This window comes from Protopterus annectens, chromosome 6.part0, assembly GCF_019279795.1.
Source record: "Protopterus annectens isolate FY-2018-M chromosome 6.part0, PAN1.0, whole genome shotgun sequence".
NCBI lineage: Eukaryota > Metazoa > Chordata > Ceratodontiformes > Protopteridae > Protopterus > Protopterus annectens.
This window is the reverse complement of record NC_056737.1, coordinates 861181093-861194318: the sequence shown is the minus strand read 5'-3', so window position 1 is coordinate 861194318 and position 13226 is coordinate 861181093.

Sequence of the window (13226 nt, the reverse complement as noted above, 5' to 3'; positions counted from 1 at the left end):
AAGACCTGGGCACACAGGTTGACAATTTATAACCTCCCTGTACTCTTCCCTCATCAGGCCAGTAATTGAGTACAACTCCCCTTATGGTATGTACCCTTTCAGGCACCTGCAGCAGTTGGAGTGACCACAAAAGTTGCTCACAAGGAGAATTCAAGGTATTCAGCATCTGTCTTATGTGTATTGGTTGAAATCACTGTCACTTTACTCCATTTCACACAGACTACAGAGAGGCAATCTCTGCCTAGTATATAAGGTAATCTCTGACTCTGCTTTATTGGAAAGGCTGCATATCCATAAGTCCAATGGCTCATGGGTTACTGGCTCTAAAGTCCTTAACCTGGTATGTGGTATTAATGGAACCTGCTGGAAGGACAGGTTTGTCTCCCAGAAGTTACCACACCTGTGGAACAGACTTCCAATTCATGTCAAGCAGTGCACCTCTTTGGCCCTCTTCAATCTTGATCTAGATGATTGGATGGGTAACCATAAATTCACTCTGGGGGCTTCACCTGTGTCTTTCTTGGACAGGGGCAATAGGTACTGAACTTAGAAACAAGGGCAGAACCTGGCTAGGCTTGTAAAGGCCCTAGGGCCATTAGCCTAGTAACTTCCTATGATCCTATTATCCTATGATCCTATGTTTAAAGTGTTCAATTTGTAATTTGTTTTACAAGTTTTATTAATGTATTTATAAAGCATCTTTTCATCTGGTTGTTCTTTTGCTAGTTTTCCCCATGTTTCACTTTGTTTGCATAGATTTTATGTTTTAAATTTTTACTAATGAGATTTATTTTCTTATAACGGCTTATGCATGGACATTTTTATACCTCTTGTGAACTCTTTTCTTTCTTTTATATATTTTACTTGTATCCCATTTCCACTGGGGGGATGAGGGGAGTATAGATTCCTTAAATTGCCCTCTTTGATAGATGCTGTAGATGTGATAGCATTTCTTGAATCCCTGAGTAACCATAGTCACTATCTTTTGTAGTGTGCAGTGAAGGCCAGTTATTGATATTTATTTTATTGGATAGTTGTTTGTAGTCAAATGCCTCATAGCTGAATTCTCTGAGTTAATTTTTTGCATTATGTATTTCCAGGTTTAAAAAAATTTCGTTATGATTCAAGTTACCCAAAGACATGGCAATCATGACATCTATGATACATTGTGATAAATCAGTATCAATTATGTCGAACAAGTATTTATTTCTGGTACTAGAAGAAACAAGTTGCTTCAGGTTATATTAGGACAGAATGCTAATAAATTCTTTACAGAATCTGTTATGGCTTGTTTCATATTTCCTGTTTACATCAGGATAATTTAAATCTCCTAACAGCAGTAGATTTTTTTTCTTTTAGAACTTTGTCCATACTATGCAAATATGCCTGTTGATCAGATGAACTTATTGATGAGGAGAGATAACACAAAGCTGTTCCCAGTTTATGAATACAACTAATGCCTAAAATATCAACTACAATATATTCAAATATTCTGTTGGTTTTTACAAAAGCAGAAGTTAAAGAATTGTGAACTAATAGTACAACACCTCCCCCTTTTTATATTCTTGTAAAGATTTATATTTTTGGTATCCACTGAAAATTAACTTATTTGAGGGCCATGTCTCAACTATAGCTATGATTTTAAGATTTTTCAGCATTAATTATGCTTCTCAGTTCATGTTATCTTTTATTGAGATCTATCAAATCATTTTTAATTGTTTATGATCAGGTCTAGAAATGTTCTATGTGATCACCTATTTCGCTTACCATGAAGAGGAACAATATTTGTTTAAATATATTTTTGTTTTTATTAGTGATATTTGTGGAAGACACAGTCTTCCTACTATGATATCATGTTAATATTACATACTGCACATAACTGTCACAGTCAGGTATTGCACAAATGGGCGTTGGTGAATTAATACTCATTCCACACTTGTGTAGTCATAGGTTCATAGGTTCATAGGTTCATAGGTTGGTACTAGGCTATCAGCCCTAGGGCCTATACAAGCCTAGCCATAACAATTCCCTGGCTATTTCTTCCCACATTATTTACTTTCCTGGACCCCTGTCTAGCAGGGTGACTGACGTGATCCCTGGGGTGAATTTCCTTTCTTCCATCCAATCGTCAAGGTTCCTTTTGAAGAGGTCCAAAGAGGCACTCTGCTTGACATGTATGGGCAATCTATTCCAGAGTCTGGGGAGTCTCTGGGTCAGGAACCTATCCCTCCAGCATGTTTTGTTTATTGTGATGACAAGGTTTAGATCCCTGGAGCGTGTAGCTCTGAGGGATTGGGATTTCTTTAAGTGTAGCATCTCCAACAGCTCTGGGTTTGACATGGCCTTGAATGTTAAGCAGAGATCGCCTCTGAGTAGACGATATGCGACAGAGTATAGCTGGAGTTTTTTAAGGCGGTCAGCGTAGGGCATCTGCTTTAGGCCTGTGATTCTTTTAGTGAGGTATTTCTGAGGCCTTTCTAGTTGTTGCAGATGTCTTGAGAGGTACATACCAAATGGGGTGTTGTATTCTATAATGGGTCTAATGAGGGATGAGTACAGTGGGACAATGACCTCCTTTTTTCTGGATGAAAAGCCCTTCGTGATGAGGTGTACCACATAGAAGGATTTCCTGACTGTTGTGGCGATGTGGTTATCGAAGGTGAGACCACTGTCCACCTGTGTCCCTAAGTCTCTTATCACACTTTCTGTGTTTAGTGTACTGCCACCTATATGGTAATTCATGGATACATGTTTTTCCCAAAGGGGATAACAATACATTTCTTGGCATTGAGCTTGAGCCCATGGCTCTGGCACCAAGCATCTGTTTCTGTAAGGCCCTTTTGTAGAGTATCCACATCATTTGGGGATTCAATAATGGCTCCCAGTTTGCAGTCATCTGCAAACTTTGTTAGCCAGAGTCCCTTAGTGTTGACCTGTACTTCAGAGAAGTAGATGCCAAACAAGAGCGGCCCCAGGACTGAACCCTGAGGTACTCCACTTGTCACTTGTCTGGAGCTGGATTTGGAGTCGGCTACTTTTACAGTGTGGGTTCTATCAGTAAGCCATTTAGCAACCCATTGGGTGACATAGGGATTAATGCCCAACTTAGTAAGTTTATTGATGATGCCAGAGTGGGGGATGGTGTCAAAGGCCTTGGCAAGGTCTAGATAGGCTGTGTGGACCACCTTACCCTTGTCCATGGCTCTGGAGACTGATTCAAACAAGTCAATCAGGTTCAGGAGACAAGATCGGCCCTTCACAAACCCAAACTGGGTGGGGTCCAGTGTTTGAAGGTTGCCAATGTCTTTGTTTATAAGTTCCATGATAATACGCTCCATAGCCTTGCAGATAAGGCTTGTCAGACTGATGGGACGGTAGTTTCCAGGATCCAAGGTGGATCCCCCTTTGTGGATTGGGATAACTGTAGCACTGCGCCACTCAGTGGGCACGAAACCTGAGGTGAGGCTATGATTAAACATGACACTTAGGTGAGGTGCCAGTTCATATTGTAGTTCATGTAGTACACAGCCCGGGATGCCATCTGGTCCCATGGATGCTGTATTCTTGGCTTTAGAGCGTGCGTTTTGTACCTGTGTGACCGTTATTACTGGAATTTGGCAATCTTCCGGTATTGAGATGGGCCATTTAGGGGTTGAGAGGGGGGTGAAGTTAGCACTGAATCGATCTGCCAGGATATTGGCAATATCCTTCGGATCAATATATTTAATGCCATTCTGTTTTAGCTCAGAGCAGATCTGAGCATTACCATTTAGATTCTTGACATAGTTATAGAATGCTTTGTGGTTGTCTGTGGAATCTTTGGCAATTTTATTTTCGTAACTAGCTTTGGAGGATTTTATGAGGCATCTCAGTTTCTTACTGAGGCTAGTAAGGGAGTTTTTTGCATCCTGGGATTTTCCTCTTTTCTGCAAAAGTTTCTTCCTTTTGTTGTAAAGTTTGTTTATGGCAGGGGACCACCAGATTGGCTTTCTTTTTTTGGATGAGAGCATTTTGGTTCTATTTGGGATGGCACGATTCATGCATGAGTGGATGTTCTCGTACAGTGCCTTAGTGTAGGATTCAGCAGTTGAACTTTCAGTTCCCGTTTGCATGGGTGTCATGAAGTTTGTCACTTCTGACTTGAGTAGCATGAAGTTGGCTTTGGAGAAGTTTTTTATGGTGGTTTCTTTACTGGGAGGTGGGTTTGGGATATGGATGTTAAGGGTGATTAGCTTATGGTCAGACCTGACTAACGAGGGGGTGACCATAGGTATGGAGCATTGATTTCCCATGTTGGTAATGACCAGGTCTAGGATATTGGAGCCCCTGGTGGGACTATGGATTAGTTGATCCAGGGCATTGGAATTTATGAATTCCAAGAACCATTGCGCAAAGGTGTTGGGACATGAGTAGTTTTCCCAGTTAATGGCAGGGTAGTTAAAATCACCCAGTATTAGGGTGTTTGGTTCTATCTTAATATTTTCCAGTATGTTTAGAAAGGTGTAGTGAGAATCTTGGGGTATGGTGGGGGATCTGTAGCAAGCTACAATTTGGATTGCAGTCTTCCCTAGTGTTAGTTGCACTTGGAGAATTTCAGACACATTGTGTTGGCCAATTAGCCTGGTGGTGTGAATATCCTTGGTGAATATTGACACTCCTCCACCTTTAGTGTTGCGGTCCTGGTTTGGTGGCCGAAAAGTGTGGTAAGAGTTGTAGCCTGGTAATGCAGGGGTGCTCTCTGGAGCCTTGAACCAGGTCTCAGTTAGTGCACAGATATCAATGTTCTCCATTTTTAGGAGTGCCTCGAGAGAGTGCATTTTGAGGTTTAGACTTCTAGCATTGAGTAGCATTACCTTCAGATTTTGCATGCTTGTACCTGTTACAGTGGTGGTTTTGTCCTTTGAAGTTTTCTGGAAAATCAGTGTAGCAGTAGAGTACATCACTGATCTGATCTATTACATTGTACCATATTAAGAAGCCTTTAAACAAGACAGCTAAAACAAAATTAAGCACCTTTATTGTTACATATGCATCTCTAGCAGATATGTGTAGCATCAGAATACATTTTAATGTGTCTGACATTAAAACAGCATGCATGATTTTCTCAGAAAATAATTTTCAATTTGAAAAAGGTGGAGGCAAAGGCAGAACTATAGTTTTCTGGCTCTTAAGGTCAAAATGCCAGTTTGCTTCCATTAGTAGCACAGGTTTAGACCAAAATGGTTAAAAAAAGCAAATACTATATCATTAAGTAATTACATAGCAAGGTATAGAATATGCCTTATAATCTGAATAAGAAAAAAAACTCCTATGTCCTATCAATTTTCAACTAGGGGAGTAATTAAGGAATTGTACCAACTGGAGTACTGAACTCTTTTTTCATATAACAGTGTTTCATAAGAATAAACTGATTAAGCACGTTCCCTCACCAAATGATAAGGCTTGACTTTTTCAACCACTGAAAGCTAACAAGTTATTATTCATTCTTATTTTTTTCTTGAAACAAAGTAACATCAGTTTCAACTGCAAACTGCCTTAAAAGTTCATATGTAACTCTTTCTATAGTATAATAACCCACTTTGGACAAGAAAACATATTTAATGTGAAGGAAATATTTATTTATTTATTTAGGAAAACAACAACCAACCAACAATAAACAATATGATACATTCCACATCAATAACACAATATATATTAAATTTAGCTATGCTATTAATTTCGTAAGGATTTCAACTAGAGTTATATTTCTGTAGCCATAAAAAATAAAGAAATGTTTGTTTAGAACATGTATTCAGTCACAAACCTGGAAAATGAATCCCTTTGGAAACATGGTTCAGAAACTAAACATCTGAAGAATCTAGGTTTCACTGGCTGTTACAAAAATTGGACAATTCTTATACAGTAAATCAACTGATAATTTAGACAAAAAAACTATTGTAAGAAAAAAGTAATGCTGGTATCAAATTCATTTAACAATAGTTAACTTTTAGTCTTCTGAAAAAAATGTGTTCCATCTGTTAAGGTTAAAGTTTATGATATTATCCAGTAAAAGTTATAAAACTATTAAAATCACAATACATTTCCTAAGTACATTAAAATGTCCCTAAATCAACTTCCATTAAATAGATGAACCCATTCTTCTTTCTATTAACAGTTTTTCAAATTTGAAGATCATTGTCTTAAGATTCGTGAAAATTAGGCGAATTCGGTATAAAAATTAATTGTCTGCATAAAGTATCAACATGGTGTTAGATAAGTTTTGTAAACCACAATAAATCATTAAAAAGGTAATCCTAAAAGGTAGTCCTAAGTAAGCATATCAGTGGTTCCATTGACAGGATAAAGAAAAGGGAGAAAAAGAATATCCCCATATCATTCCACTTCTTGTCATGATCTTTTGCAAAGAAAAAGTCCAATTCTGATACAGCCATATATACCTTCATATAAATTTTAATCATGCATCATAAGGTAAAATTAAAGATAAGCAGGACCAAATTAAGGAAAGGTTAACTGAGTCTATCGATGTTTTTTCCTATATCAAAAGCAAATCACTGCCAAATGATTACTGATAATATTTTGCATTGTTAATTATACTATACACTTTGTTAACACAAATTATAGGCTGTCTCACAGAAAGAAAAATATACCGATCAAGCTAAATGAATGCATTCATACATTTTTAAACTGTATGACCTAAAGAATCATAAACTATTTATAATAAGAGTTTAATAAATTAATCAGGATATAACTGGGCATAGTACTGCTTTTTTAGGTTTGGGAATCATGGTTATTAATGTACTCTACAATAATTGGAAAAAGTATAATCAAGCTGTATTATAAACTGATTAAAATCCTCAGTAAGAATTGTTTACTTTTCACAGCTAAATGATTATATTCATCAGTACCAAAGACCTTGCCAACTTTCATATTTTAATACCTATTTTCTTGCCAAATTCTGAAAAAGCTAAAGTAACAAAATAAAGGCTATTATAATCTAACTTATTCAACAAAATGTATTACAAAAACTTGGATCTCTCCCTGAGCGAATGTTTGGTTCAGGACTGATGTCAATAAGAATACTTTTTACTGCATCTCACACATCTGAAATGGACACCATGTTTCACCTGTCAACTTATCCACTAGGTAAGGAGTAATCCAATTTAGTTAGTTAATTTTAGCCTTTCCTGGGAAATACATAAGTGTATTAGAAGACAGTGATATATTAATAAAAAATTAGTTTTGCAGTTAAGACATTGTTACAGTTTTCCAATAAGAATTTTATGATACTTATCACTTGATGCGGTGGAGTTATTCATTATTTTTAACAAGTATCAATGGCTTGATATTCAAGATTCCAGCTAGACTTATAACTCTGTGATATCCAAACACAAAGCAGGTCGTTGTCAGTAGAACAGGGTCCTTGGATAAAAGATAAGAACACAATTTCCACAAAAACATCCAACAGACCACTCAGTGGCTAAAGTTATAGATAAAAACTGCAACAAGTTTATTTGGTAAGCGCTTTCGTGGTGTAGATACAACACTTCATCAGACCTATTACTAACAAACTAACCTGCTCTTATATACCTGTGGTAATTAAAAACAACCAATCACAGATAAACAACTATTAACTTGAACAATTCATTCTTAAAAAGACAGCACATCACTATTGCAAGTTAAAAAAACAACATCATAAAAATGTACAATAAATTCATATAATTCATAAAAACATAGATTACATTGTTCTTATTATTAAACACAAGGCCATCACACCCAGCTGATATCCATAAACATTAAGGTATCTACAAAATATCCCAACTAACAAAATAAAACAAAGAGTAAAAAGGTCACACAGATAACAAACTAATAATAATTGATGCTATTTCATTAGAATCATGAGAATATGATGTTTTGTATCCTAATCAAATACACAAAATGTTTTACATTTGTTTATATATTATTAATGAATAAGATATTTGTTTTTTTTTTCTTATGAAAACTTAGGCATGATAATGATTTAAATATTTTAATGATTTGATTAAAGAATCAACATATGTGTCATTATTGTTAATTGTTAATAAAAGAATGCCTGCAAAAAGTTGAAATTTAGAGGAGTAACTGTAATTTATTTTAAAGTTTATAAGGTTTACTAGAGGTTCAATCAATATTGGAAATAATAAAGGAGATTAAAGGAGAGGGCAACCTTATTTAGTGCCTTTATAGATTTTTATTGATTGAGAGACAAATGGAACTAGTTTAATAAATGCAAAAAAATTTGGTAAAGATAATTAATTAGTGATATGAAATTATCCAATAAAATATATTTCTAGTGCAGAAGATAAATAAAACCAATTAGAATAAAATGCTTTATCTATATATAGACTAAGTATTGATAACTCATTTTTCTTCTTGTTTGCACAATTAATTGTGATAATTCTTTTGATTTTATCACGATTGTCTATTTACTATGGAAACTGAGCTGTATCTATTAATAAAGGAAGAAAATGTTTAATTCTATTAGCATGTATAGACAAACAGCTTATAATCAATATTTAATAAAGATGTGGGCCTATATGAAGAAAATAATGCTGGATCTTTATCTTCTTTTAAAAAGGAGAGCTAAGTGTATATTTCCAAGATGGGTGATATTAGGTATTTTTTAACTAGATAAAAGATTCTTAATAAAATAACTACTGTCTCATAAGGCAATGATTTGTATAATTCAGGTATTTTCCATCATTACTAGTACCTTTATTGTTCTTCAGCTTTTTTATTTGTTCTTTTATTTCCATCATTATAATAGATTTCTATTTTTTATTTGTTCTTTATTTAGTTTGTTATGCATATCCATAGCTTTTCTATTACTGTCTGGTACAAAACATTCTTTAATATGATTAGATCTTATAATAATTTTTGATCTAATGGATAGTTTTTGCATACTTTATGATTTAGTAAATATGATTGCATTTTAACTTTTTCTAAACTAATTGAAAGTTTATGTTGTCAAATTCCAAGGTATTTTCTATGCATTTGTTTAATTTCATCAACTAAATCTGTGTTACTGTTTTGTATATTAGATGTTAGAGTGTAATTTTTTTCTTGGAATTCTAATAATTATTTATCCCATTGTTTCCTTTAGTTAATGTACCAGCTAATTATTTTACCATATAAATAGCATTTAAAGGGATCCACAGAATCCCATCTGAAAATTTACCATTGTTACTTATATCTATATCTATAAATTGTTGAATTTAATCAAGAAACCATTTTTTTAATTATTTTATTATATCTATTACACATTACTAGGTTTCTTGGTTTAAGCATAATATCATTGAATCTCATTTCAGTGAATTTCATTTTACCCTGACCAGATCTCTGAAAACACAAATTACTGAAAACTCATTTCAGTGAATCTCATTTCATTGAACTGAACTTAGTATACATGACACTGTGTAGAGCACTGTAAGGCAAGTAAAAGGTATATGCCCTTTTCCCCACTCTAGTGTGATCCTGCAGTTAGTATATATATATATATATATATATATATATATATATAGTCAGGAGGGAGTGGGGGCACAGCCCCTACATTGGGGGGCATAGCCCCCCAACTTGTTTGTTTTGTATTGTATTTTACCAAAAACTTCAAAAGAATACATTTTAAAGAATAGAAATGCATAGTTGCAACACCAATGACTAACCCTCTCCAGAAGACAATATCTACTTAAACTAAGTGGGGGGCTATGCCCTCCACATCACCCAATGTGGGGGGCTGTATATATTTTGATGGGAAAGATATAAAATAATAAGAATTTTAATCAGTAGCTTCTAAAATTATTTTCTTCCAAGTCTGAAGAAGTTATAATGCGTCTGAAGTAAAAAATAATTTAGTCAGAAACAAATTTAACATAGCAGAGCAGTTTCCTCTTGCTGTTATGAGTTCATCATCTCAGCCATGTCCCCGATTGTCTGTGTCTGCAATAATCTTTCTAGTTTATCCTTAAAGCTCTGCAGCTTTATGCATTCCAAAAAGATTTGTACCTATGTACCTCTTTTGTTTGCAATATACATTCAGCATTTGTCCAGTACTCCAGGGAACAGGTTTGCTAACCTAGCCAGGGTAAAAGTAAGTGTATTACCATGCAAAAATTTTGAACCATTGTGTTTTGGTAATACATCTGGGCAGCTGTACTATGTGCTTTCATTGCTGTTCATGTATCCTTCCTGTAATGATTTTTTTTCCAACCATTTTTTTCTTCTCCTTAAAGTCTCATCTCCTGGGTCTTTGCACATTTTCAGTGCCCCTGCTATCAATCACTTATTGGGGACTCATTTTAGTCTCCTTTTATTTATCTGCTCTATTATTATAGATGTTGCTTCTTCTTCACTCCCTCTTTTCCTTGTTATTTGTTTCCAATTTGCTGCTACGCATCCATATACCCATTTTCGTGGAGGATCATATTTGTCTGAACTTCTATCCAGGCTTTAACACTTCTTGATAAAACAGGGACAGCCAGTCCAGTGTATGAACTTGAAACCAGAATGCAGACTGACCTCCAAGCCTCATGGAGCCACAAACAAGTGGAAAACAGATAATAAAATAAAATAACTTTATTCACCAAGTGCAATAAATACCAGTTAAGTGCTTTCATCCTCAAGGGACTTCATCAGAACTCAGTTTTTCAGATATAGGTCAATAAAATTATTTTATTTTATTATCTGTTTTCTACTTGTTTGTGGCTCCATAAGGCTTGGAGGTCTGTCTGTGTTCTGTTTTTAATACTTCCTGATCACACTGTGCAGGGCAAACATTTAACCTTACCCTGACTTTTCCTTATCTCCAGGATATGGGTTGCTTTTCCTTATCTGGCTTCTCACCTCCTATATGGAGTACATCCTTCTTCCACTTATTAATTTCCTTTCCTTCTGCATTTATTAATGCTCTTTTCATCTCTTGCAGCACTTTCTTTTTTAGCTTCCTGTATTGTCTCCCCCCATATCATCTTCATCAGATCCCACCCCTCCCATTTTAGTATTTTGTGCCTACTAATACTTTTTTCTAGTCTGAAATGTATGGACAATCCAAAATCCTTATCAAATTTGCTATAGTACACGTCTGTAAATATTCTAACCTCAGACACCCTGAGTTCTCCGCTCTCTGTTTGCATTGTCACAGTTTTCCAACTGACTCTTGTTTTTTCGTTTCCCATATATAATCTTTTATCATTTGCCTTCCCTTTCACAAATATTTTTTTAGAGTATCCAAAAAGACATGGTCCAGATAAATTGTGGGAAGAAGTACAAATAGATCATCAATATCTCTCTATTAAGTCTACAACTGCTGCCTAACCAAACGCCAATATATTTTACCTCTTCCTTACATGTATGTTGTGCTCCCTCCACCCCCATCCCCCAGTACTAGGACCATATTAATTCTTGTAGCCTGAATTTTATCCAGATTGATTTTCTATCCAGACCTATTACCAAAATTTTGTAATAACTCTCATATATTCTTGTCCTTCATAGATTTTGTTATGGTCAGTAGTACATCACCAGCATACAAGGTTATCATCCTTTATCTGTCTGCCCATTTATAACCCTCTATATTTGACTCCCTTATTTGCTGAGCCAGTGGCTCAAGATAAAGAGCAAATAGAGTGAAAAAAGAGGCACCCTTATCTTGTTGCACATTCCATTTCTATCTCTTCCAACATCCTGTCCATTATTTTAATTCTTGCCTTGTAGTCCCTATACATCCTTTCCAGCATGTTTACATATTCCTGAGGGAATAAACCCCATTTTAGTCTATTGAAATCTTTTTCAGAATCCAAAAAAATAGTGTTAGCTCCTTTCCTGTTCTTTGTGCATTTTGTATTAGTTTAATGCCCTTGTTATTTTATCTGCTGTTCTTCTACCCCTCACCAAGTCAGTTTGAGGTTCATGAATCAGCTTTGTCATTTGTCTAGCCAGTCTCTCCCTATAGACATAAAACATTTATCTTCTTGATTAAGGTCTAAGTTGGACTATATGAAGATGGTCTTTGTGGATCCTTGCCTTCCTTATATATAACCTCTATAACTAAACTACCTCTTTCTACAACAGGGAAAGATGTCTTCCTTACATTAACCCATTAAATAGTTTTATCCAAGTTTCGCTACCTTTTCTTTGTCTATCACTTGTGCCTCTATTGGGATTCCATTTATTCCTAGGGATGCTTCTTTCTTCATGTTGCTAATCATATTTACTACTTCCTGTTTTGTAATAGGTCATATTAAATCTAAGTCTCCCAATTTATTCAGTCTACTGTGTTCAGTTCCTTTCTGCTCCTCCCCCTCTTCTTCCTGCTGTATATTTTTTTCTTTCCTGTAGAGTCACTCATGATGCTTTCTAAATTCCTCCAAGAAGTACTGCAGTGTTCCCTCCACCTCATTGGGGCCCTTGTTCACCAAATATATATATATATATATATATATATATATATATATATATATATATATATATATATAATTTTATTTATTTATTTACTTATTTTACATTTGTTGACAGGGCTAGTGCAACTGGATATATGTCCATTTTCAGTAGAGACCCGGGGAGAAAAGCTCCACAAATCACAGTATTATTTAAAGTAAATTACATTTTACAAATGCAGGTACATAACAGATTGTTGCCATGTATATATATATATATATATATATATATATATATATATGTGTGTGTGTGTGTGTGTGTGTGTGTATATGGAAAAAAATAAGTATGAATGACACTTACATTAATTACCATCTCAAGCCTTCTGCTTAAGACTTATCACAGGTACGATGCACCTCTACTTCTCCTTGTCTATAAAGAATAATATTGCTCAAAATCACTCGTTGATCTCCCAACACTTTTTTTCCCCATCTTCCATACCTTCTGCAGTATTTCTTCTTTTAGCTCAAAAGACTATAAGCATATGATCACCTATCTGAGTCTATCACTTTCTTCTTTGCAGTGTCCTCTTTCAATATGAATCTCTTCTTTTGCTCTTTTTTGTTCAGATGCTTAATAACTTCAACCATATTCTCTTTACATCCCCCCCTTCAGTTTTTTAAGCTATACCTGACACTTTTAAATTATTTCTTCTGGAAAGATGGCCTAAATCTATCGGTTTCTCCTCCAGAGATTCCAAACAGGCTTCTGCAGCATCAGACTTCATTGATCATTGATTGTAGCAGTGTGAAATGTTCATTAAG